This window comes from Trichosurus vulpecula, chromosome 5 (genome assembly GCF_011100635.1).
Source record: "Trichosurus vulpecula isolate mTriVul1 chromosome 5, mTriVul1.pri, whole genome shotgun sequence".
Classification (NCBI taxonomy): domain Eukaryota; kingdom Metazoa; phylum Chordata; class Mammalia; order Diprotodontia; family Phalangeridae; genus Trichosurus; species Trichosurus vulpecula.
Window position 1 is genome coordinate 116,589,884 of NC_050577.1, and position 26,321 is coordinate 116,616,204.

Genomic DNA, 26,321 nt, shown 5'->3' on the forward strand with positions numbered 1-26,321 from the left:
GCTAGATACTGTGCCAGGTGCTGGAGACACAAAGACAAAAACGAAATAGTCTCTGGCTCCAGAAAGCATTCTATCAAGGAAAACAACATTCACACATTGAAATATATTGTAGAGGAGCTGAGGAGAATCAGGGAAGGCTCCATGCAGGAGATGATAGTAATGAGAGATGGACTGTCATGCAAGGAACAGCCAATAGACCAGTTAGATTCTAATGCAGCATACAGAGAAGAAGAATGTGCAACAAGGTCAGAAGACACACTTCAGTTAGCAGTACTGCTCTGCATCACTTTCTGTTATAAGAATGCCCACCAAGCCAATCTCCCACAGTGATGAGGGATTGAGCTTAGTTAAAAGAATCAGCTATGTGGTTGAAGTTGTAGACTGGGTCATCACTGATCAACTTCCCTTTCGGACTTTTGTTTTATGATCCCATTTTGATTTACCATGTGTTATAGATTAACTACTGTTATAGCCCATCTTTGTCATGACTCGCTAGCAGTAGGAGACCCAGAATTGAACCACATAAGACCTCCAGAGAGATTCACAGACATTCCAGGACCACATACAATGCCAAGAGGGAAGCAAGGAGTATCACTGGGGTATTATCACAACCAAGAAACGGTAAGCTTCTCAGAGCCTTGTCTACCACCCACTTTCTCACTCTCCCATACTCTTCATTGTAATTTACACAAGGGTTCAGACAGCCTGACCCAAATACGCCAACACTAGGGGCAATACAAAGATAGCTTAAATATGTGTCCCTGCCTTCCTGAACATGGGTAGGGTCCCTGATGCTCATCTTTAAAACCTAACACCAAGTACCACCCTTCTTACCTTGGCACATGGCATCCTCAGGTAACACACTCTTGCTCACCACATGTCCAGTGATTCTCACCTAGCAGGCCAGCGCCTTTCCATTCTCTCTGTGCCAACAAAAAGATCAATAAAGCTTTATAAAGAACTCAATATGAGGCAATAGACAGGGAGAGAAGTTAAATCAAAAGAATCTGATGAATTTGTAATGGAGTCCTAACAAGAGATATGTAAAAAGAAGCTTGCCATATTGTGTTGGCCTTGAATCGCCTCTCCTCCAGTGGTTCATGTGATTTAGGGGGTGGGGCAGTGCATGGGAAGGACAGTGTTCGTAGTATCAGTGTTGGTCTGGGACTCTGGGTCATGTTATTGTTGATTCGCTTCCAAGTCCCCTCACAGAGAACATACACAATGCAAGTAATAAGTAACAATGACCCAATACGTCTTAGCCTAAAGATTTCTAAGAAGGTCTTCACTCTCACTCCCCCGAATAGCCCCCAGTGAATTTTGGCATAGTTTTAATAATTGCACAGTTTTTCCTTATAGATAGCTAAACTGCACAATGTATAAAGCACTGCCCTGGAGTCAAGAGACCTGAGTTCAAATCCAGCATTAAATGTTGATCAGCTGTGGGGATGGACCCTAGGCAAGTTATTTAACCTCTGTTTGCCTCCATTCCCCCTTATGAATAACGGGAATAGTAATAGTACCTCCCTCCCAGGGTTTTTGTGTGGATCAAATACAATGATATCGATAAAGTGCTTTGCAGGTCTTCAAGTCTATATAAATGCTACCCATTATTATTACTATTACATCTAGCCTAGATCCTCTTCTCTGTTCTTTCTACCCTTCACTGCTAGGTCCCAGGCCATGTATGTTCACGACAACTCTTTCAATAGTTAAACACAGTTATCGTGTTCTCTATAAGTCCTCTTCTCCCAAACCTTCCCAATTATTTCAATCCTCACATGGCATAAACTCGGGATTTTTTATGGTTGTGGTCACCCTCCTCTGGGTACTTTCCCAATATTTAGTACCAAGAAGTAAACATACTAATCCAGATATGTTCTGACCAGTGCAGAAAGTACAGCATGCCAATTCCCTTCGTGGCTCTAGACACCCTTACTTCTCTTAATGCAGCCTAAGGTAAATTTTTAAAGCAGAGTTTTTAGCGGACATCACACAATTAACCCATATTGAGCTCACAGTCAACTAAAGCCCCTAGATCTATCTTCCAAGTGAACTGCCATGCAGTCACATTCCCTCCATCTTATACATGGGAGGTTGGGTTTTTGAACCCCGAGTGTAATATTTTACATTTGCCTCTCATATATTTGAACTTTATCAAGATTTTCTACATTTGTTAATGAAAAGCTTCTATGATATATAAAAGCCATAAAGCACTTTGACCTAGAGCAGACATGACAAATGTGTACTGTCTTTGTGTATGAAGGGTGATGGTACTGATCCACTCATCACCAGAACATACTTCCAAATGTTGGAATGCAGATTGCAAGACCTACAGCTTTGGCTAGGAAAACAGAATATATTCAAGTGATTCTACTCCCAGGTTGAGGCAAGTAGAGTGAGGAAAAGTATAACAAAGACCCCAGGATAGGCCTCTGCCTAGAAAACAGCCCAATGACAAATGAGATGCACAAGGCACCATGTTCTAACAGGAACACCAAGGTTTACCAGCTTCTGTCAAGTGAACTGATCACAGTAGCCCTGTGTTCCATTTTACTAGAGGGCTCTGAGCTAATATTTCAGTTTCCCCTTCTATAAAGCAAGGAGGTTCTGACCTTCCATGTCTCTGCCTCCTGTGGACTTTATGAGGACAAATGAGATCATGTCTACGGTGTATTTGGAGTCCCTTGGAGAAAGGTCAATATGATATTGGCAGAGGTGACGTCATCAATAGCAGACACAAATCCAGAAAACACTAAGTGTCCTTCATTTGGGTGCTAGCCTCAGAGGACCATGGGTTAAGCACAGTATTACAGTCCTCTTGACTCGAGATCAATACAGTAGCCGACTTTATCCCATAGACTAAGCATCTGTATGCTCTTAAAAGAAAGGCAGAGAGCCAAGCTTCTGAAAGCTACAGACATTCAGGAGCCCAAGCTTTTCATACCTCAGAGCCATTACTAGGACATTACAAAATTAAGCCTGCATTTTTTTCTTTTGGCATCATTATAGAGGGGGTGGGGGGATAGAGAGTGCACCCTAGGGACTGTTGGCTGGGATAGACCACAACTCCTGACTGCCTCCAAAAGCAATAAAAATCAAAGCATGGCCCACAATCTGTTACTCAATCTCCTGGATTTGATGTCTTTCCCTTTCCAAGGGAGTCACCTGGTTATCAAAAATTTTAGGATGGGGTCAGTGAGTGAATGACAGGGGTTCTCTCCCCAGGGACTTGCTCATGTGAGTCTGGAAATGGAAATAGGGAAAGGAGATGTTGAGTGAGGCTGAGTACTTGATGTTATTAAGAAATTTCCTCCTTGTACACATCACGAACTCCTGATCTGTCATAAAGCCAGGCAGCTGTAATGAAGCAGAACAGCCCTGTGTATGCAACTCCAAAATAGAAAAGGAGACAGGGATAGGAAATCATACTCTTCATGGAGATCTGGAGTTTGCTTTCATGGAATAATGTACACAGATGATTATTTGATTGCACCCTTTATATTCTGAATAGATGGACGGAGAGGCTTTTGCCATGGATGTACTGTGCTTATATATGTATTTGCAAAACTCTCTTATGTAAATTCCCTTCATACTTTGCATTTAAACAGCACTTTCTTTCTCCAAGGGCCTCGAAGGATTCTACAAGATATTCCTCAATTTATCCTTTCTATATCCCTCTAAAATGAGCAGGAAGAAGGGATTATTCATACCATTTCATATAAAAGGAAACTGAGATCTCAAGGGGATTCTGGGATTAGCTAAGGCCACCTGGTGAGTTGATTTATTTGCTCAGAGCAGGAAATAGGACCAGACTGTCCTTAAGGTTTCAGACTTGAACCTATAGATGTCCGGGAAGAAAAGAATTCTGTTTCTCAGAATTGCATTTGCTCCTGCACATACTATATCCTCTACTGTACTGTAATATTTTTGTTTTACGAGGCAGACCGTTAAATGTGACAGCCTAATAGGCAGTGTGTAAAATTCAGGGGAGGGGGAAGCTGCGAAGGAATATTTCTATAAAGGTGTTGGGTTTCACATTTCCTGACTTGGGAGAGGGGAGTATGGGTGGGTATGACTGTTAGTCACATTTACACAGCATACACAGAGTCCCTGGAAATTTTAGAGGAAAAAAAGGGAAAAAACCTCTCCTCAGGAGGACAGAGTGAGATAAGACTTAAATTAAGTCCAGGTAGCTGGAGGTAAGCCCTGAGCTGGGAAGGATTTTAGGAAGGCTGTTCTTCTCCAGAGTAACCCCAAAGACTCAAGAGAGTTGGTCTCAGTACTGGACACTGGGTAACAAGGCTACACAGCTGCTCCCAACACTCAGTATGCCTAAAGCTTTCATTACAACTTCTCTGCTATACCCATCTGATATCCACTGGGTTTCCTGGGTCTAATATACTTATTATTATTACATTATATACTATAACATATTATATATATTATATTAATATTATGTTATATTTATATATTATATATATAATATTATTGTATTATATATTATTATTATATTATATATATTATCTTATACATTTCCTGTTCCTTGCTTGAGACCTTTACTCACCATTTTTTCCCTAGATTGCTCTGAATGGACGATCTCCTATTTGTTGCTGGCTTAAACAAGACAAAGTTTTAATGCTTCCCATCTACCTTTCTTCCTCGGGGTTCCCCTCCCTACCATCACTGACTGATGAGTAGGGAGGCAGGAAAGAGAAACAGACAACTAGAAAAATTCTAAAGCAAGTCTTGGATTGGGGGTACCCAAGAGCCAAAAATCAGACTCAGATAGACCCCCAGATAATCCTGAAGTCACTCCCATCTGTCCAAGGATGATCAGATCTCAACTAGCAATCCTGGGGCTCCAAGCTGATCCAAGCTGCTTGGGACTGTCACAGTTCCAGATTCACATCCACTCCCATATCAGGTCTGGGTCTCAGTCAGATTGAAATTGGCCTTCATAGATAGGGAAAGGAGGGATGATAGTGATCCTGAACTTTTCCCAACTGTATTCTTCTCCATAGTAAGCAGCAAAATTGGGTAGCTTCTTGAGGTCCCATTCACTGCTGAGATATTTCTAAGATATCCTGCTTCCAGCAAACTTAGTCAGTGGGGTAGAATACAACTTTACCAAAGTTGCCAAACAGATCAATGGGTCAAAAACAGTAGGGCTCAGTTTCCCTGATATTTCCTCCCCTCAGGTGGAGAAAGCCTAATGGTTATCTTTCTCAAAATATAGGGGGAAAGAAAATGTATAAACTATAATAGTTGGGTTATATTATTTTATAAGGTCATAGATCTAGAGCTGAAAGGGATCTGAGAGACCATCTAATTCAACCTCCTTATTTTAGAGATAAGGAGACTAAGTCCCAGGTAGGTTAAGTGACTTGCCCAAAATCATGAATGCAGGAAGCATCCAAGGCAGGGTTTAAGCCCAGGTCCTCTGACTTCAGGGCCAGGAAAACCTTCCTTTCAGCCCTAGAATTCTACAAATCTATGAGTCTAAGTGACTGAAGTGTTTCCTGAGGATATCATATAGAAGAGATGGGAAAGCTGCCAGCACATATTCATAATAGGGGTGTGGCTTGACATTGCTGATAAGGATGGGATACAGATAATAAATGGACTCAGTCTCCTCCATTCATCCCCTCCTTGGCAAGAAGGGGCACCTCTTTATGTGAGACAGGGGTGAAGGAGGCAGAAGACAGGTGAGTGATGTGATAATGAGAGGAAGGAGAAAAGAAGGAGCTCTCAGCAAATGATCTCAATTTTTTTCAGTTAAGTATGAGGCAAGGTTCTCAGTTAAGAGAGTTAAGAGAGGGGGAACTATAAAGGGTTTGAAGAGGGATGAAAAGGTCATGAAGAGCCATTATGGTGAATGAACAGTAAGTTAATTAAGGAAGCATAAAAGAATTGCCTTGCAGCAGTGAGGGCCCTGTTGAGGTTATATAACATAAACTCAGAGTGGACCAAGTCAGCATGATTTCATGATTTTCCCCATCTTCATTCACCAGTATATATGCAGAAGCAAAGGCAGCAGATGGTGGGAATGATCCAAGGCTGAGGCTTGCCAGGTAAGAGCAGAGACAGGGCAAGGGGCAAGGCACTTGAAAGAAAAGAAAAAAAGTAGAGTTGAACTGGTTTAATCCAGGGTCATGACATTAAAGGGTAGAGAGTGTAAACTATACAGGAGTGATGGCCCAAGAAAGAACGAAAGGGAATGGAGAACAAAGAACAAAATTTGAGGTTGCAAGACAGAGAGAGAGGTGAAATGACAACAGATTGTGATCAGATATGGGAATTTCAGAATTCATAAACATAGAAGTGGCACATTTATGGGTGATTGCAAAATCAAAAGCATGGCCATCTCTGTGTGTAGATGAGGTGGAGTAAAGGAAGAGGTGGAGGAAGTGAAATGAGTAAGTTGAGGAACTGGGAGGTAAGGGTGTTTTAGGGAGCATCAATATGTATGTTGAAATGATATAGTGTGAGGGCAGAAGTTAAGGAAGAGAGAAAGACTGGGAAACAGACATTGAACTTAATCAGCAAAGAAGGGGAGTGTTGTTATTATTGGAAGACAACATCTTAAGAATTTTGACTGGGTGGTATTTATGGCTGGGATGAACCTCAAAAGAGTGATCACTGAATAAAGGCGGTAGAGCCAAAGCTTGGAAATGGCAATGGGGGGTAGGGATTGCTATAACTCCTTCACCTTGGCCACTGATAGAGTTAAGAGCAGATAACTGAAAGTACAACCAGTGCTGGACAGAGTAGCCAGGGAAGTTGTGTCATCAGGTGAGAACTAATCCTCAATGAGAGCCAGAAGAAAGAAAGAGAAATAAAGGAGAGGTTTAAGAAGAAATCTCCAGTTTGGTATCTATAGAGTAGGCATTCCATAGAACACAATGGAAGGGGTGGGTAGCTTTTGAGTGAGATGAGAACAAGCAAATGGGTAGTGGAGAGACAGAGAACAAGGTTTATACAATGATGGCCAGGGGTTCTGAATCACTGGAATAGGGAGAGTATGACCAGGCGGGAGTATTTTTTTAATTTGGGGGATTGATACTGTCCATAGAAGACATCTAAGGCTTTGTTTGTGAAGGGAAATGGGGAGAGAGACAAGGATCACAGAATTTTTCTGAACTGGAAGAGATGCCAAAAATCATTTTGACTTGATCTAAGGAGCAATATGAAGAGACCAGTGAAAGTTTTTTTTTCTCTCACATCCTCTCTTTTTCCATATGAGCCCTTTTTTTCAACACAGGTAGGACTTTACATTTAATCATAGTGAATTTTATCATATTAGATTTAGTTTACCTTCTAGCCTATTAAGATCTTTTGGGGTTGCAATTCTGTCATCCTACATATTAGCTATATCTTCTAGCTTCATGTCATCTATAAATTTGATAAGCATACTATCCATGCCTTCATATAGGTGATAAAAATGTTGAATATAATAACACCGGAAAGACTCCTGTGACACTCTACTAGAGATGACCTTCCTAGATGACATAGGTCCATTCATCAACATTATTTCATTTTTTCTGCTCACCCAGATCTGAATCCATCTAAATGCCCATCCAGTACACATCCCCATCTTGTACACAAATATGATGTGAAACTGTCAAATGTCTCACTGAAAGCCAAGCAAATTATGTCTACAGCAATACCTGACACCTAACAATCTATTAATTCTATTTATTTTTGGTTTTTTTAATTTAAATACAAAATGAGAAAAGGAAAAAAATGCCTTGTACACAGCAGAACATAAGAGAGGATTCAATACAAAACAATAAAATTCCATTTCAAGAAAACCCATATAATAAATTCTATACATTGTTTTCAAAGCTACCCAGCTTGTCTTTGATTCCTTACGGGTTTTTGTTTGTTCTCTGCTGTGCATGTTTTACTGTTTTATCCCCAGCCCTATCTTTTTATTTTATTTTTTTTACAGAAATTGGGACTTTATTTTTTCCACTTAACAGTATTTTATTTTTTCCAATTACCTGTAAAGATAGAACCTATTAGTTCTATCAAGTTAGTTGAGTGTAACTTATTCTTGATAAACCTATATTGTCTCTTGGTAATTACTAGATCCCTTTCAAAGGGCTCACAAACTATCCTCTTTATTTCTTTTATTTTTTTTGTTTTCAACATTTATTTTTATAAGACTCTGAGTTCCAAATTTTTCTCCCTCTTCTCCCTCCCCTCTCCCCTTCCCAAGACAGCAAGCAATCTGATATAGGTTATATATGTATAATCATGTTAAACATATCTCCACATTAGTCATGTTGTGAAAGAAGAATTAGAACAAAAGGGAAAACCATAAGAGAGAAAAAAGTGAAAATAGTATGCTTAAATCTACATTCAGACTCCATAGTTCTTTCTCTGAATGTGGATAGCATTTTCCATCATGAGTCTTTTGGAATTGTCTTGGATCACTGTATTGCTGAGAAGAGCTAAGTCTCTCATAGTTGATCATCATCACACAATGTAGCTATTACTGTATAATGATGTTCTCCTGGTTCTGCTCCCTTCACTCAGCATCACTTCATGTAAGTCTTTCCAGGTTTTCTCTGAAATCAACATGCTCATTATTTCTTATAGCACAATAGTATTCCATCACATTCATAACCCAACTTGTTCAGCCATTCCCCAAATGATGGGCATCACCTCAATTTGTTGCCACCACAAAAAGAGCTGCTATAAATATTTTTGTACATGTAAGTACTTTTCCCTTTTTTTATAATGTTTGGGATACAGATCCAACACACTATCTTTTAATAATATGTATTAGAATTTTTCCAAGATTTGAAGTCTAGCATATAAACCTATGTAACAAAAGCAGACCCAAGTCACAAGGACCCAAGGCTGCCTGCATTTTAGAGATTTATTTATATGGCTGTGATATGCAATATGGCCTAAGGAGACAATGATTTCCACCTCTGTGGGCCACAGGACAAGGGCCATGCCTGGCCACTCATACCTTCGCTCTCATCTCCAGGAAGGATTTAGAGCTAATATTATGTCTATATGTTCCATATCAGATATTTTCCATTTAGAGATGGAATATTCTTTTGGAATTCAAAATATAATCCACTTTCCTTGGCCATTCCAGGGCAGAGTGCTAGATAATTCTCTGTTTAGTTTTCCAGATGCTTATCATATAGGAGATAATTATGGAAAGCAAACAAATGTATTTATCAAAGCAAGCAGTAAAACAGTAATTGGGGAGTTATATAAATTACGTTAGATGACAGAACACATGGGAGTCAGAGGGTTCTGCAACTTAGGACCAAGATGAAATAGGAGTTCAATAAAGGGGAAAGAAATTTCACCTGGAAAGTCCATTCTTGGTGGTCATCGAGGATGACTGGAATTGAAGAACATACTGCAGTATCCTCTTTCCCTTTATGTGTGCAGCTCCAGAGGCTTGCTTTAGTCAGTCACTCAAAATCTGTACCTTTCCTTTTCTCTCTGTCTCTCTCAAACTCCACTTTCTCCAGAGTATCTTCAAAGTTTCTTCACCAGTTCAAAGTTACATCTCTTTGTTTGTACACAGCAAGGGCTATCCTTCAATGGACCACCAGAAGCCCACCTGGAAGGGAAGGGGTGGGTGTTCTACAGAAAAAAAAGGCTCACTGTCCTATAGTTTAGGGAGTTCATCTTTTTCCCATGTTGGAAAATAGGGCAATATTCCATACTATAGAATTTCTTCTGTTGTCCACAATTTTTCAAAGATAATGGCTCAGTAGTCACTTTGGCTAGGTCTTTTAGATAACTGGGATATAATTTTTTCAAACAGATGACTTGAATTCACTGAGGGCAGCTAAGTGTTCCTTTGCCACACACTCATATATTTCAATTCCCTATTCACTTTTTCTTATTCTAGCTTTCTCAATACAAAGACTATTCTTCTAAGAAAAGCAGAAGCAAAATACGAATTGATTTTTCCTTCTTTTTATTAGTTCTGGTCCTAGCTTTGCCACTAACAATCTGTGTGACCTTGCCACTAACAATCTGTGTGACCTTGGGCAAGTACTCTGGGCCTCAGTTTCTTCGTTCATAAAAGTATAGATTCTGGGGCAGCTAGGTGGCACAGTGAGTAGAGCAGCGGCCATGGAGTCAGGAGGACCTGAGTTCAAATCTGGCCTCAGACACTTGGCATACTTACTAGCTGTGTGACCTTGGGCAAGTCACTTAACCCCAATTGCTTTGCCTTCCCCCCTTCAAAAAAAAGTATAGATTCTGACTAAATCATCTGCCGGGTCCCTTGCAACTCTAACATTCTGTGCCTTCACATTGTGAATTCAGGCAGCATTATACAACAGAAAACGCACTGACTCTGGAGTCAAAGGACTTGGGTTTGAATCCTGACCATGTTACAACCACCTGTGTGACTAGGCAAATCACTTAACTTCTCTAGACTATCTATTTATTCTTCTACAAGGAGAATTTGCCTGGATGAGCTTGAAGGTCGCTCCCAACTCTAAATCCAAAAATAATTGATCCTCTCTATTCTTCTCTATACTCATCTTCCATTAAGATTCTCTTCCTTTTATTTCTCAAGTTTTTCCTAATACTCTCTGAAACATGTGTAAAGTTTAAACTGTTGGCCTTCAAGCCATCGAAATCTCTCTCCTTACACAAGAAACTCAAGGTTGGCTTAATATTTAAAAAAAACAGTGTCTAATAATAACAGAGAAATGACAAAGGCCACCCTTTAGTTTTAGAAGCCAACTCTCCTTTGGGCTTCTTCACAATGAGTAGAGCTGGGAGGTCAAAAGTTGGAGAAGGTGGCTGCCATATATAATAATCACATGCCACCACCATCCCCAGGCACTGGAGAGCTTCCATAGTCTGTGCTCAAGCCTCATACTTTCCCTGGAGACCAACCTGATGAATTGTAGAAGCTGGAGAAGGAAAGAGCCCCATAGGGTCAGGCAGCTCCTTTCTCTAGGGAGTCCCTAACGCAGGACAGCTTTCCTCTGATCAATCCTCCAGAGTTTTCTCCAATCCAGTTTTTAATGATTCAAGAGCTGGGGCTTCTGTTGTTTCCCTCGAGGAGTCACTTTTTTTTTGCTTTATAACACATCTCAGCATTCAGTTTTCTCCTACCCTGAGAATACCGACAGAAAGAAGTCGAACATTGCTCAAGTCCGTGGAAAATAGCCATAATGACAAAACCACAGCCCTTCACATACACAGCACTTTTCCTCCCAGCTAGTCTATACACACATTGGTTCCATTCTATATTTTCTCATACCATTCAGTCTATCAACAAGCTTATTTAAAGAGGGCCCACTGGGTTCAGAACACCATGAGGAGTTTTTCTAAACATTGAAGGCATAGTTCCTTTCCTCCACAAACCTATGTCTGACTGGGGAAAAAATAAATTCGCTACAAACAAGTCACAACTCAAGAACAATTGCCAAGCAATGTAACAAGAATGAACAGTTGTTTTCTCCCCAGGAGGAGCCAAGTCTCAAACCACTAAGGTTCATTGTAGCTTTCGAAGACCTTTGTGAAACAAAAGTTACTGATTCCCTTCCCTTCCTCAAGATAGTATTGGCATATATTGGAACTATTCATTTGCTGCATCTAAAACATCAAAAGGCTGTGGTCTGGGTGATGAAATATTCAGATACTGCTGGTCAAGCTATACTCTTTCACCAAGATTCCTGTCCTGAAAAGGAGATTGGATTAGATGATGGATAGAACACTACACTTGGATTCAGAAAGATCTCAGTTCAAATCCTACCTCAGGTACTCACTAGTTATGTAACTCTAAGCAAATCATTTAATCTGTGCCTCAGTTTCCTCATCTTTAAATAAGACTTCATGACCTCTAAGTTCTCTTCTAGTTCTAAATCTATGATCATATGATCCCATGATGTCTCAGGTTCCTTAAACCCTAAGAGCCTATGATTCCAAGTTAAGTTCAGAATTCATTAAGAGCTCTCGGACAGCTTAGCATGAGGAACAAGGGGCTCTAGAACTTTATAGTTTGGGGCCAATAGGCCGCATGCCCAGAAAGCTATGAGCTGTCATAGTTGTGATGCACTAGATAGGATACTGACCTGGGAAGCAAGAGACCTAGTGTCTACTAATGTTTACTTCTTCTACTTGCTAGCTGAGAGACCTTGGGCAAATGACTTCTTTCTGGCCCTCAGTACCTTCATCTGCAGAACGAGGGGTTGGACTAAGATATCTAAGGTCTCTTCCAGCTTTAATAATCTAGGGTTTAATAGTCTAGGGGCACCACCATTCCACACTACCCAGATCTTACAGGAAAGCTTCAATCCAGACTCCCCTCCAGCACCCGTCTGACTTGGTTATGACACTAATCATATGTTAGTCATGGAGATTGATTCCAGTCTGTTGGAGTTTGGGGGCTAGATTTTTTCTTCCCTATTTATTTTAAAATAGGACAACTAACTCTTTTGTATCATGTAGGTTTCATTTATGATTTCTTGAAATATAACCTAGAAAACCAGGTTTTGATAAAGCTCATTGGGATTCAAATGGAGCTACTTGACAATGCCTTTAAACCCAAATCACTCTGGTTCTCACTGATTGGCCAGTAATAAGCCCCAGCCCAAGCCTCACTCGCTCATTCTTTGAGTTTTGATGGCTCAGAGTGAGTATAAATAGCAGTTGTTGCTCTTCTGGCCAGAAACCTTGATTGACCATTTTATGAAGCAAAGTAGACCATCTTTTATCTCAATTCTTATCTAGCCTTTAACCATTGAATGAGTGTTACCTTAGACCAGGGTTGTCCAAAATGCCACCTGCTGGGCGGGTCTGGCATACAGCCCTCAGTGCAATTTATGTGGCCTGCCTACAAGCATAGAAATTTACATAATTGCTTTAGTAAATGAAGCTGAGCTACCGCAGAGCTCTCACTAAAATGGCAAATCAAAATATATTGTCTATTGTTTCAACAAATACCTAAGTTTGGACAGCCCTCCCTTAGACAAACTGAGACCTGGGAAACACCTTAGCTTAAAAAGGCCAAGGTCACCCACTGCATCCTGGGCCATCGCCAGTCATCTTGACCTATGGTTTGCCACTGGACACTGATGACTCTGGAGGAGAAAATGAGGCTGATGACTTTGCACAGCTCTGCCTCACTTAAGTCCAATTCACTTGCAACTGAAGACATCACCCTCCTGATGTCTTTGGTCTTCTTCCAGAACAAAGGAAGAACCACCACCACAACAACAGTTATGATCTCAAAGAGTCCACTCTGAATTTGGAATCAGAAGACCTGGGTTAAGTCTTGGCAATGCTGCTCCCTACTCTATGTGACCTTAAGTAAGTCTTTTCCTTTCTCTGAGCCTCAATTCTCCCATCATCTGTGAGATGACAATATCTAAGATGCCTTCAAGGTCTAGATCCTACAATCCCATGACCCATGCCAGCCTTGAAGATTCAAATGGTGGTTCAATTTGTACCATAAAGGAAGGCAAAATAGGGTTATAAAAGGCTGAGAACAGGGATTCTTAACCAACGACTGGGTGGGGAAAATTTTTTACCTCTTTATTTTCACTAACCTCTAACTGAAATTTAGCATTTCCTTCAATTATGAATACAGGCAACAAAATATTATTCTGCAAAGGGGTCCATAGGCTTCAACAGCCTGCCAGAAGTGTCCTTGACACACACAAAAAAGGTGTAGAACCCCTGGTCTATGCAGATGTGCAATTGACAGCACAGAGAGACGTGAAATAGGAATGAGAACTTGTGGCCGCTGTTATTCCCCCAACATGGCTGTCCCCCTGAGACGATTATTTCTGCTCAGTAGGTAAATGTGCCAAAGAAAAACAAGAAATCCAGGATGGCTCAGCCTTCCCCAACGTCCTGTCAATCGTTCGGAGGCAGACAGCTCCTGCCGCACTGCTCTTGGAATTAGCCTCCAAGGCATGAGAAACAGCCCTGTCCCCATAAATGTATTTACATAGCACAGTACTCATCCATAACATTTCCTCAGGAGTCCACCTCTCTGAGGCTCCCCAGAAAAGTTTGTTGGGAGGGTTTTAATCACCCAGAGAAGGCTCCTATGGCTGCTGTTGGCACCAGGTTCCTCCTTGCTCATAAGAGCAGACAGCATGTCTGACTGCAGCAGTCACACCTACTTCCCTGTAAGTCATCTCAGCAGCTAGCAGAAGGTTCTCCAAAAGGTACTGAGTGCTCAGGGGGCAGAGGGCTTCCTGGGAGAACATCATTTCTCTCCAAGGCTGCTAATGTTATTCCTTCCAATATTATAGCAAGACTGTGGATGCCACTAGATCCTGTGCTGCTCTGCTGGGAAAGAAGGAATAGAAGACAAATACCTGAAGTAGTAACTATAGTGAAGATGATAGCAGGAGGTTTAAAGGCTAATCAACAGCTAAGGACCAAGGTCAGGACAAAAAGGGAGATGTTTAGCAATGAAGGAGAGGCAACCTTTTGCAGTGGAAAATGTGTGAAACTTGGAATCAGAAGACCTAGGTTCTTACCTCAGCTCTGCTTCTAATTAGTGATTCGACCTTGAGAAAGCCACTCACATGTCTGGCCAGGCCTCAGTTTCCCCACCTTCAAAGTGAGATGACCTTTGAGGCCTCCTTCCAGTTCTAACATTCTCTGACTCTATGCTTAGAAGAGTAGAGTGCCCCACTCCCATTCTTCATGCCCAAAATTATTTATCTGGTTTTTTCTCCCTAATTCCTACTAACCCAGTAATTAACTGTTAGTTGCCCCAAATTCCATGGTGTAGAAATGGAAATAGAGGAAGGAGTTGGGGTGAGGTGTGTCTTCGATTTCTTTCTCTCTCCTCCCAATGCTTAGCTATGGACAGAGGCTTCATAAATACATAGAATTCCAGAATAAAATCAAAGCACTATGGTGCATGAAGGGACCTCAAAGACTCTATCAACTGCTAAGAAGTTCTCATAATGAATCTCTCTGATAAAAGTCTGATATCCAAGATATGAAGGGGACTGACATAAATACATGCCTAAGAGCCATCCCCCAATAGAGAGCCAACAGGTTACCTCACTCACAGTGAGCACCTGAAAAGGCTGTAGACTAAAAGGGCCAGGGTCTCCCAATGCATCCTGAGCCATCTCCAGTCATCCTGGTGAATATCAGGCCACTGGACCCAGATGGCTCAGGAAGAGAAAGTGAGGCTGGTGACCTTGCACAGTCCTCCCTCACTCAAATCAAAGTCAACTGTGAGTCATGTCATCATTTCCCTGATGTCACAGTCCTCTTCAAGAACAAAAGACAAACACAACAGCCAACAGGAATGAACAGCTTTCAAAAGAAGAAATGCAAACTAGCAACAACCCTATCCACTATGCCACACCACCCCTCACACTACACAATAGGTACACTAAAAGGCAGAAAAATTTCACTGACCAATCTTAGGTCCCAGAGAGCAGATGATGAAAGGCATCTCCTTCCTTTTTGAAGAGGTTGGGGGATGAAGCCATCAGGGCCAAAAAAGCATGGTGCAATAGAAAGAATATTAGATCTGGGTTCAAACCCTAGCTCTTCACAAATCACCTAACCCCTGTCAACTTCAGTTTCCTCATAGGTAAGATAAGGGATTAGACCTTGAACATCTACTATAGCCCTAAATTTATGATCCTATATACTGTCAGGCTTTGTTGCTTTGCAGATAGGTTTTGCTTAACTGTTTTCTTTGTTACAAGGGAGGGATAAGCTCCCCCCTACCCATGTGGGGACTGGTTAAATTATAAAATGACCAGAGTGTGAAAAAGGAAACGGGATCAATAAAACATTTTTTAAAGGAAGGACCTCATAAACGAATGCCTCTCAGTATGGCTCTGGTCCACAGTTCTAATGTCTGGGTTGCCAACGTGTTTTCATAACTGGCATCCTTCAGCATCTACATATTTGTCAGGTGGATTTTTTGTCCTTTTAGTTTCATGTTCTTCAATTAGATTTGGCTCAAGCAATACTATGATTGTGTCTCTCCTCAAGTGCACACATCAGTGAAGCTTTGTTATGGGGCATATTGAAGTCACTAGCGGGGAAAAGTAAATGATGGAGAAAAATGCTAGGACGCGAGAAGAAGGCAGCTGATAATGGAAGTAGCAACATCTTTCAGGAGAACAAATCCAGAATATTAGGCTCACACTCTAAAGAGGGAAAAGAAAGAAGGAAACAACCCATAGGTAGAATATTCTTAACAGCATTTTTGTTATAGCAAAGAAATGGAAATCAAACAAATTATAGTATAAAAATGTAATAGAATTATTGCAATGTAAGAAATGATGAAAGTGACAGATTTGGATAAAATCGGAAGACTTGAATGAAATGATGCAGAGTGGAGTGAACAGAACCGGCAGAGCAATTTGTACAATGACAACAACGTCGTAAAGGAAACAACTTTGAAAGACCTAAGAGCTCTGAACAATGTAGCGACCAACCATGACTCCGAAGGAATAATGACAAATCATACTTCTCTTGATAGAGAGATGGTAGAATAGAGGCACAAAATGAACAATGGACATAGTCAAAGTGTAGATTTGTTTTGCTTGACTTTGCTTGACAAAGGTTAATTTGTTTGGCTTGGTTTGGTTTTAACTTAGGAGGATACAGTATTGGGGGAGAGAAGAGGGTTATTAATAGTAATACAAAGACTTCGCATGTATAACTGATATGATATGGCTTGCCCTCTCAATGAGTGGGGGAGGGGCTGAAGAGAAGAAGAGAACTAGGGACTCATTTTTTAAATGAATGTTAAAGTATAATTACAAAAATAAAATTTAAAAAGAAAAAAAAAAGAATCATGATGCAAAAATTGAAAAATTATGAGTGTCCACAAAGCAATAAAAATGCACAGAAAGGAATAGAAGAATGTTCAGAGGAAAAGACAGACCAGCAGATGGCTTTGGAGCATAATGAATTCACTCTATACTTTAAAAAAAGCCAAGCTATATACAGTGGAAATTCAGTTTTATGTACTATCCTCTTTATCTGCTCTTCTTTGTATACAGAAATATTAATATGTAATGGTGTTTGTAAAGTTCAGAATAACCCCCCAAATTTTTTTTAATCAAAATCAGATAATTGGATACAGCCACCCTAGTGAGAGAAAGCCCAGAGAATGAGATCTTCCCTGGCTTGCCTTCGTACCACACCTTCCCCAGACACCAGACCAATAAACATTATCTCTATATTATCCTCTTGCAGGAATGTCTTTTCTCTCCCTAGTTGCTGCTGATCCATCACAACCATTCTATAGACAGAGAAAATGAGCCCCAGCAATTGACTAGGTCCAAATCTTATACAATCTGCCCCTATTGACTCAAGAGCCTAGGCCTTAATCCGCAAGAACCATGCAGCCTGAAAGAGAAAGGTGGCACATTTTTCAAGGTCATTTCAGTCACAATGTTACTATTTCTTGTCTGCCTCCATTCTCAGCACCTCCCGGTTCCTCTGACCATGTACCCCAACTTAACCCAAGCATTTCTCATACTGTGTGATCCTCCACAGCAAGCTTCATCATGCACGGGAGTGGCATTTACTGGAGGATGGTTTCTTTTTGCAGAAATCTGCTATGCCATAAAAAACAGAGAAGAGGAATCAATAGGAAACCAAATGAAATGTATACAAATGAGGGCTGGGCAATCAACCCTTCAATTCAGATTCCATAACTCCTAAGGAAGAGTGACACCCAAGACATTAAAGAATCAAGCCTCTGTCCCTAAAATCAGCTAGAAATTATTTTTTTCCTTTCCTTCTAAATAATTTGATGGCAATCTTCAAAGTACAATGCAAAGAAAGAGGCCTTTCCTTCCCTCTCCTCCCCCCTACCCCTCTAGCCATGGAAATACACTTCCCGGGCCTGATTAATGTTAGATATGACCTTTAGCAAAGTTTCTTGGCAGGTTAATTTATGATATTTCCAGGCAGTAGGTGTTTACATCTTTGATGAAGTATTCTTTATTCATAGTTGATGTGCTTACCAAGAATTTCTCTTTGTCTATCCATCTTACTGCCTGTCCATTTGTCCCTCTCTCTGTCTCTTTCTCTCTTCCACCTGCCCTTTGTTCCCTTTATTCTCTCTCCCTTCTTCCTTCCCTCCCTTGCTTTCTGCTCTCCCTCTTTTGCTCCCTCCCCCTTTTCTACTCTCTCTTCCTCTCTCCCTCCCCCCACCTCACACACACACACACACACACACACACACACACACACACACACACTTTTATTTTGTTCTGGGATATTTAATCAATCTTTCTAGGAGGAAAATACAAATATATTTATGAATTTCCAGTCCCTGAGTTGTCAGGAACAGTGTATTAGCTTATTACTGTATCACCAAGATAATTTCTTCACTCTCATCTATCTACACCTGTGCTATTGAGTTCAGGGAGATCTCAGCTCAGCCAAAATTACTTTTAATGTTTGTTTCCTACAAGAGCTGCTTTGAGGGTCTCCATCTTACACAGGTGTATCTTCTGAACTTTGCATTTTTTCCCTCTACTTTCATTCTTCCATACTCTGAAGTAGTATAATCTAGTGAACTAGAGATATTTGGACCCCAGAGATTGCTTAAGCACCACCTCCCAAATATGACTATGTTCGAAAAGGGCTTAAATCCATGCATCATAAAACAATGAAGTGTCAGAGCTGGAAAAGACACCATAGGATTGATCTATTCAAAGTTTCTCATCTTATAGATGAGGGAACTAAGTCCCAGAGAGGCAGAGAACTACCCCAAATCCTGGTTTTCCATTCCAGTACTCTTTTCACTATACTGTACTGTTTCTTTAACTTCATAAAGCACCATTACAGGGAAGTTAAAGAGGTTTAGTGGACAACCTTAACCTTTTGAAAATGACATCACAGAAATTATCTGTCACATCCTTTCACAACAATGTCCCTTGGCAGTAATGAAGGTTAGATGACCGTAGAGTGAGGCAGGTTCAGAACAGGTTGAATGACCAGACCCAAAGAGTGGTGATTAAATGCGTCAATGGTCACCTGAAAGTTCTCTAGAGGAGGACAACAGGGATCTGTCCTTTGTCCTTGGTCTTGTACTGTTCTACTATTCAACACTTTTGTCAATGACATGGACGAAAGTATAGATGGTACCTTTATTGTATTTACAGGGGAAAGGTTGAACACGTTAGAGTCAGAATCCAAATATATCGCAATGGGATAGAATGAAGAATCAAAGCTAAAAAGCTAATGCACAGCTACGAATGTAAAGTCCTACATTTGGATTTAAAACACCAACTGCGTAAGCAAAGGAGAGGTGAAGTATGGCTAAACAGAAGTTCACATGAAAACGATGTGAGTAGTTTAGTAAAGAGTGAGTTTAGTTTATTACCAATATCACATGGCAAGCTCAAAAGCTAATTAGTCCTTTTTCTTAATCCAAACCTATGATTTTTATCAGTGTAAGGAACTCCCAGTATGGCAATTCCCTCAATTAACAACAATAACATAATACTATCTAACTACTAGCCTCACCAGTTGTTTAATCTTTCTCAGACTTGGTTTTATCATCCGTAAAACAAGGATAACAATAATACCTACTTCACTGGGTTGTTGAGGAGCAAAGGAGGAAATATATGTAAAATATATAATTTTAATGACCAAGGTTGGCCCTGAAGACAAGACAATGTACCCGCCTCCCCTTTCTGCCAGAGGCAGAAGGCCATGGGCACAGAACATTGCCTATATACCATCAAATTCAATTGATGTATTGATTAGTTTTGTAAAACTAATGTTTTTTCTCTTTCGTTCTTTTCTACAAGGAACAGTTCTCCCTGGGTAGGGTTATGAGTGAGGTAAATGTTTGGAAATGAGGGGGATGCAAGAAAAAAGTTATCAGTATTTTAAAATTAAACAAAGCACCTTGTAAACCCTAAAGTGCTATATAAATACAGCTGTTATTCTTTTTTAAAACCCTGAATTTATTATTATTAAAATCATATTAGCCTCTCTTCTGTCAGCTTTAAATTAAATTCCTTATTTCTTTGGACTTCCTCAGGCTGTCCACTTGTCAGGCCAGTCAGCCTACCCCTTTCAAACAAAAGAGGGGCCACAACCTGAGCAGCAAGCTCATGTTAGTTGGAACAAACCTCAACTCACCTATAAAAGGAATCACCTGCCTCCTACTCAACAGTGAATATCTTTTCCCTTTTCCCCTTGCCACCTTAAGCTTCATACACATCTGGCTAGTTCTCTGGTTCCTGACAATTGACTTCCACTCTGGTTCACCATTTCATCCTTCATTGCTGGTGGCTCACTCATTTTCCTTCCACTCAATCAAGGCCAAGATATCCTGGAGCCAGAGAATGAAGGACATGAAATGTTATACAGAAGAGCTGGTGTATTTATCCTAAAGGCAAGAGGGAGCCACTGGAGTTTCTTGAGGTGGTGGCAGGGAGAGGATGTGACACGGTCTGACTTGTGTTTGAGGAATATTGCATTGGCAACTGTGCCTTGATATCTGTTCCTGCCTTCTCCCACAGCTTCCATGTATTTGGTTCCCTCCCCTTCCCCCACCCCCTCGTCAGGCTCAGAGAATCATTAAACCATAGAATTCCAAAGCTAGGAGGGATCTTCGAAATGACCTAGTCCAACCCCTTCCTTTAACAGCTGAGGAAACTCCCTGGCTCAAGACCTAACACTTACTGCCTCCAAGACTTTAGCATCTGCCTCTGAAACTCCCTGCTGCCAAGGAAGAAAAAGTTTCTGACTCAGGCTGCTGGAGTTAATGGCTAACCCTTTACTTTCTCCTGCATAAATGAGTTCATTGCTCAGGAGCCCAGATCTCCTGATTCCCAGGTCCTTCCATTATGCCAGGCTGTCTCTCTCTGTTAGCACGATGAGGAAGGAACAGACTTCATGCCACATTCTGCTTGGAGAGGTTACAGTCACACTATTCATATGACAGAAGGCAATGCAGCTGAACCACAGAGGCAGAAGGAGGCAGGTGTGACCATTGCATCTGGGGAGTCCCATTGTGTTTCCAAAGCTAAGGCTGCAATGCAGCCTGAATATTTTAGCATAGGAGGATAGGGCATCACCACTGGCCATGTTGATTCTCTGATCTTTAGACTAAGTCTTATGACCTAGCAAAGAGGCAAAGGTGGAAGGGATGGGGGAGAGAGGCCAAATGGTACCCCACAAGGGGCAGGTGGAGTAGCTGCAATAGTCTGCATCCCCAGGAGCATTTTTCTGCCTCTGTGTGTCTATCTATACTCCATGAGGTCTCCTCCTCTGGGAAGGGAAAACAGTAGGAAAACCCCATCTATCTCCCTTGGGTAAGTCTTTCATACTGGTAACCATGTTGTCAAAACTACCTTGAAGTCTGGGCATGTACTGCACCACCAGGGGATTGGTCCATGTTGAATCCACAGTAGGGGGCCAGTGAAAACGGCATCCCCGATAGGATTTCCTAAGACCATTCCCCAGAGTATAACTTTCAGAAATCAGGAACCTCTGACATACAATAAGCATGCACGTCAGCCACTAAATTCCCTATGATGGTCTTTTTCTAATCAGAAAAGAGTAATTTTCCCCCTCAAAGGAGAAGACCTTGCCCTACCCACCAGATATGGGACTGCTAGGTGTTTATTGATTAATTATCTTCATCTACATACATTTGCTCTCTTTAATAACAGGCTCCCTGTTCACATCTAATTTTGAAAGAGACCATGCTTTTTCCCCTTTCTGGAACAAATATTTTAATACACATGTAAAGTAAACTTAATGCAATTTAAAAATAGATATGGTTTGTATATATTAAAATACTGCCCCACTAAGGAAGCTATAGAGAAGCGGAACTGTGAAGACAATAACTCCAAGGACCTCTCTTCTCCTACTCTCCTCTTCTCTTACTCTCCAGGTTAACTGAAGGCACCAGGTAAAGAAGGCAGAAGCAAATTCTCTAGAATGATGTCTATTAGCCTCGACCCTTCTGCTGCTATCACAGAATTCTTCTACTTGGAAAAAAGAAGATAAGGTGAAGCAAATGAGAGTGTTTCATGGAAGAGCAATACAAATGCAAAAAAAACAAGCCTGTTGATGCTGAGAGGGTCTCCATGTGAGCCTCTGTGCTCCCTTGCATCACGTGTGTCCCTGGGAAGCCTTGTGTACCAGGCTGTGCTGCAAGCTGCCTGAGATCAGAAAATATGAAGGCACTGGGCAGTGATATCTGAGTCCTCAACAACACCTTCTAAGTACTTCCCTTTTCTCTCAGATGGGTCCTTCTCCAAGGTCACAGGATCCTGACATTGGGCTTTCTTCCCCAGACTTATCTAAGCTCCAACAATATGTTGAAATCAGTGGCCTAACATATACGATTTATATGCACCAAAATCTGTCTCATCACAGAGGAGAGGACCAGGATGCCAGAAGAAGCTCTGCCACTGATTCCCTGAAGGAGGATGAGAAAGTTAGGACCTACCTCATGAGGGTATTATGAGGACGGTGCTTTGATGCACCATAGAATGATAAGCTATGAGTCAGTCAATAAACATTTATTAAGTGCCTATTATGAGGCAGGCACTGTGCCGAGTGCTATTATTAGGAAAAGTGTAGTGGAAAGAACATGGGGCTCCCCTGATGCAATACACACACACACACACACACACACACACACACACACACACACACACACACACACACACACACACATATATATATATATATATATATATATACATCTTGCTTCCGATATACATCAGCTATCTATGGGCACATCACTTTACACTTCTAAGCCTAGTGTAGCTAGCTATAAAATGGGGATAATAATGATACTTAGGCTACCAGTCTCTTAGGGAGAAGCACTTTGCAAGCCTTAATACACTATATAAATGTGACAGAGTATTATGGTGCCTTGGTTTCCCCATCAACAAAAGTCATCATAATACCTGTTCTCTAAAATGCAGTGCTGAGAGAATAGCTGGTTTTCCCCTTGGAGCCTTGCACTCCTCTCCACCCTGCACATCATGTCTCTCCAATATTCTCCCATCCACCTGCAATTATGCTTGAACGGACTGCAGAACTCCCTAGCCACTGAGCACCAAGGCACTTTTGGTACTCAGCAGCTAGCAGGGGGCCCAAGTGGTAAGCAGCTAGATAGTACTAACTAACATTGAAACATTGGATGAAAAGAACAAGGAAATAGTCGTATGAAAAAATGCTATAAATCACTATTGATTAAAGAAATGCAAATCAAAACAACTCTGAGGTACCATATCATACCTATCAGATTGGCTAACATGACAAAACAGGAAAATGATAAATGTTGGAGAAGATGTGGGAAAATTGGAACACTAATGCATTGTTGGTGGAGTTGTGAATTGATCCAACCATTCTGGAGGGCAATTTGGAACTATGCCCAAAGGGTTATAAAAATGTGTATACCCTTTGACCCAACAAGACTACTTCTAGGTCTGTATCCCAAAGAGATCATAAAAATGGGAAAAGGACCCACATGTACAAAAATATTTATAGCAGCTCCTTTTGTGGTGGCCAAGAACTGGAGGATGCCCATCAAATGGGGAATGGTTGAACAAGTTGTGGTATATGAATGTAATGGAATACTATTGTGCTATAAGAAATGATGAACAGACAGACTTCAGAAAAACCTGGAAAGACTTATATGAACTGATGCTGAGTGAAGTGAGCAGAACCAGGAGAACACTGTAAACAGTTACATCTAGTGTTCAATCACTGACTTTGATAGACTTAGTGCTTCTCAGCAATGCAAGGACCTAAAACAATTTCAAAAGACTCATGATAGAAAATGCCATCCATATCCAGAAAAAGAAATATGGAGTCTGAATGCAGATCGAAGCAGACTATTTTCTTTTTTCGTTTTATTTTATGTTTTTTTTCTCATGGTTACTCCCATGTATTCTAATTCTTCTATACGAGATGACTAATGTGAAAATATGTTTAATAAGAATGTATATGTAGAGCCTATATCAGACTGCATGCCATCTTGGGGAGAGGGAGGGGCGGAAGGGGGGAAAATTTAGAAGTGAATGTTGAAAACTAAAAATAAATAAACTTATTTTTTTACAAAAAGAAAAGAATGAGAAAGCCACTGGGATCATAGGGGTTAGCACAGGAAGGGGCTTGAGGAATCATCTATTTCAAGGTCTTCATTTTGCAAATGAAGAAACTGACATTGATGAAAGTTAAGTGTTTGCATTAAAGACACACATCTGCCTAGCCATAGAACCTGGATCTCCCCATCCCTAGACTGGGGTTCATTCCACCAAGGCATGTTGTCTCCCACCTTCCAGCTATGTGACTTTTGACCTGTCACTTCACTTCTCTCTCCTCACTTTGCTCACTATAAGCAGGGAATAGTAAGAGCTTCCTTCCCTACATCATAATATTGCTACCAAACTCATATACCATAACACATGTGAAAGATACATACACACATATAATATAAAATCCTCAAAATATCATTACTATTTTACTTTTGTCTATAAACCTCCAATAATCTATATGTTTGAAAAACTCTGGCTAATCCATCTGGATATTCTATTGCCCTTTAGACAAAACCATATTTCTGTCCTGGGGAGTGGGGTATGGGTAGCAGAATGGAGCCAGAGTCAGCCAACATTCTTTCTGGTCTTCCCTGTGTAGAGCTGCTTACCTAGAGCCTATACACCAAAGGGTGCAAAACCTGGTAATTATACCTATCCCTGGTTATGAGGCTGGACTTACACATAGGTATAGCAAGTGTGCACTTTCCTAATATGATTTATGGGGAACATTCTCCTTTTAAAAAAAAATTCTCTATTCAGGTTGTCAAAAGGGTCTGAAAGTTCCCAATTACTCACCTTGGCTTAGAGTTTGGGAAGTGTATTCCAATGCAAATATTACCTGGGAGGGTATTTGTGTTCAACAAAAGCTGTGGCCCCAAGGCAAAATGACTACCAGAAGAATTCATGTCAACAGATTAAAGCACTTTTCTGAGAGAACAATTTGGGAACTTGGAGAGAAGGGTGAGCCAACACACAACTGTCAACAGTGGAGCAGAAAAGGAATGGGCAGCTTTCAGAGATTTGGTGTATAGCACTGCATTTGCTCATCTGGGTCAGAACACTGCCAAACATCAAGACTGATTTGATGAAAATGATGCAGAAATTCAGAAGCTGCTAAATGAAAAATGAGAACTCCACAGGGTTTACCAGCAGGATAGTTCATCCATTTCTAAGAAGGCAACATTTAATTCCATCAAAAGTAAAGAACAAGCAAAGCTTAAAGAGATGCAGGATTCTTACTCAGTAAGAAGGCAGATGAAATTCAGTTTTATGCTAACAGTAACAATCCAAAGTGCTTTTTATGATGCCCTGAAGGCTATTTATGGGCCAAGGACCTATGGTACATCTCAACTACTTCGTGCTGATGGAGCCACATTGATTAGCGATAATGACAGGATCTTGGAGAGGTGGGCTGAATACTTCCACGGTATTCTCAATAGACCATCATCAATCAATGCTGAGACCATGGACCATTTATATCAGGTTGAGGTCAAGCCCTCCCTAGCTGAAGTTACAACTGAAGAAGTTTTGAATGCCATTAGGCTCCTTTCATGCAGCAAAACACTTGGTGCTGATTCTATTCCAGCTGAGATTTACAAGGTGGAAGGTCCATTGCTTATACAAAAGTTGACTGAAATTTTCTGGGTTATATGGCAAGAGGAAGTTATCCCCCAAGAGTTCAAGAGCACCTCTACTGTCATCTCTATAAAGGTAAAGGAAAGAGATTGTCCTGTGACAATCCCAGTGGGAGAAGGGTAGGGAGAGGACTCTTGGTCATTGATGGCAAGATCCTTGCCAGAATCCTCCTTAATAGTCTGATCCTTCACCTGGAAGATAGTCATCTACCTGAGAGCCAGTATGGCTTCAGAAAGGGCCAATGAATTGTCAATATGGTGTTTGCTGCCCAACAACTCCAGGAAAAATGCCAGGAGCACAACAGAAGTCTATACACAATGTTTGTAGATCTGACCAAGGTCTTTGATACTGTCAGTCACAAGGGTTTATGGAAAATTATGTCAAAATTTGGTTGCCTGCACAAGTTCATCAGTATTATATGTCAATTTCACAATGACAGGCTTGCCCAGGTTCTGGATAATGGATGATGTTCTCATGCTTTTCCAATCACCAATGGAGTGAAACAAGGCTATGCACTTGCTCCTATACTTTTTAGCATAATGTTTTTAGCCATGTGGTCAAGCGCTTTCAATGAAGACAAACACAGCATCAAGGGCAGCTATTGCACTGATGGTGAATTCTTCAACTTGAAAAGGCTACAGTGAG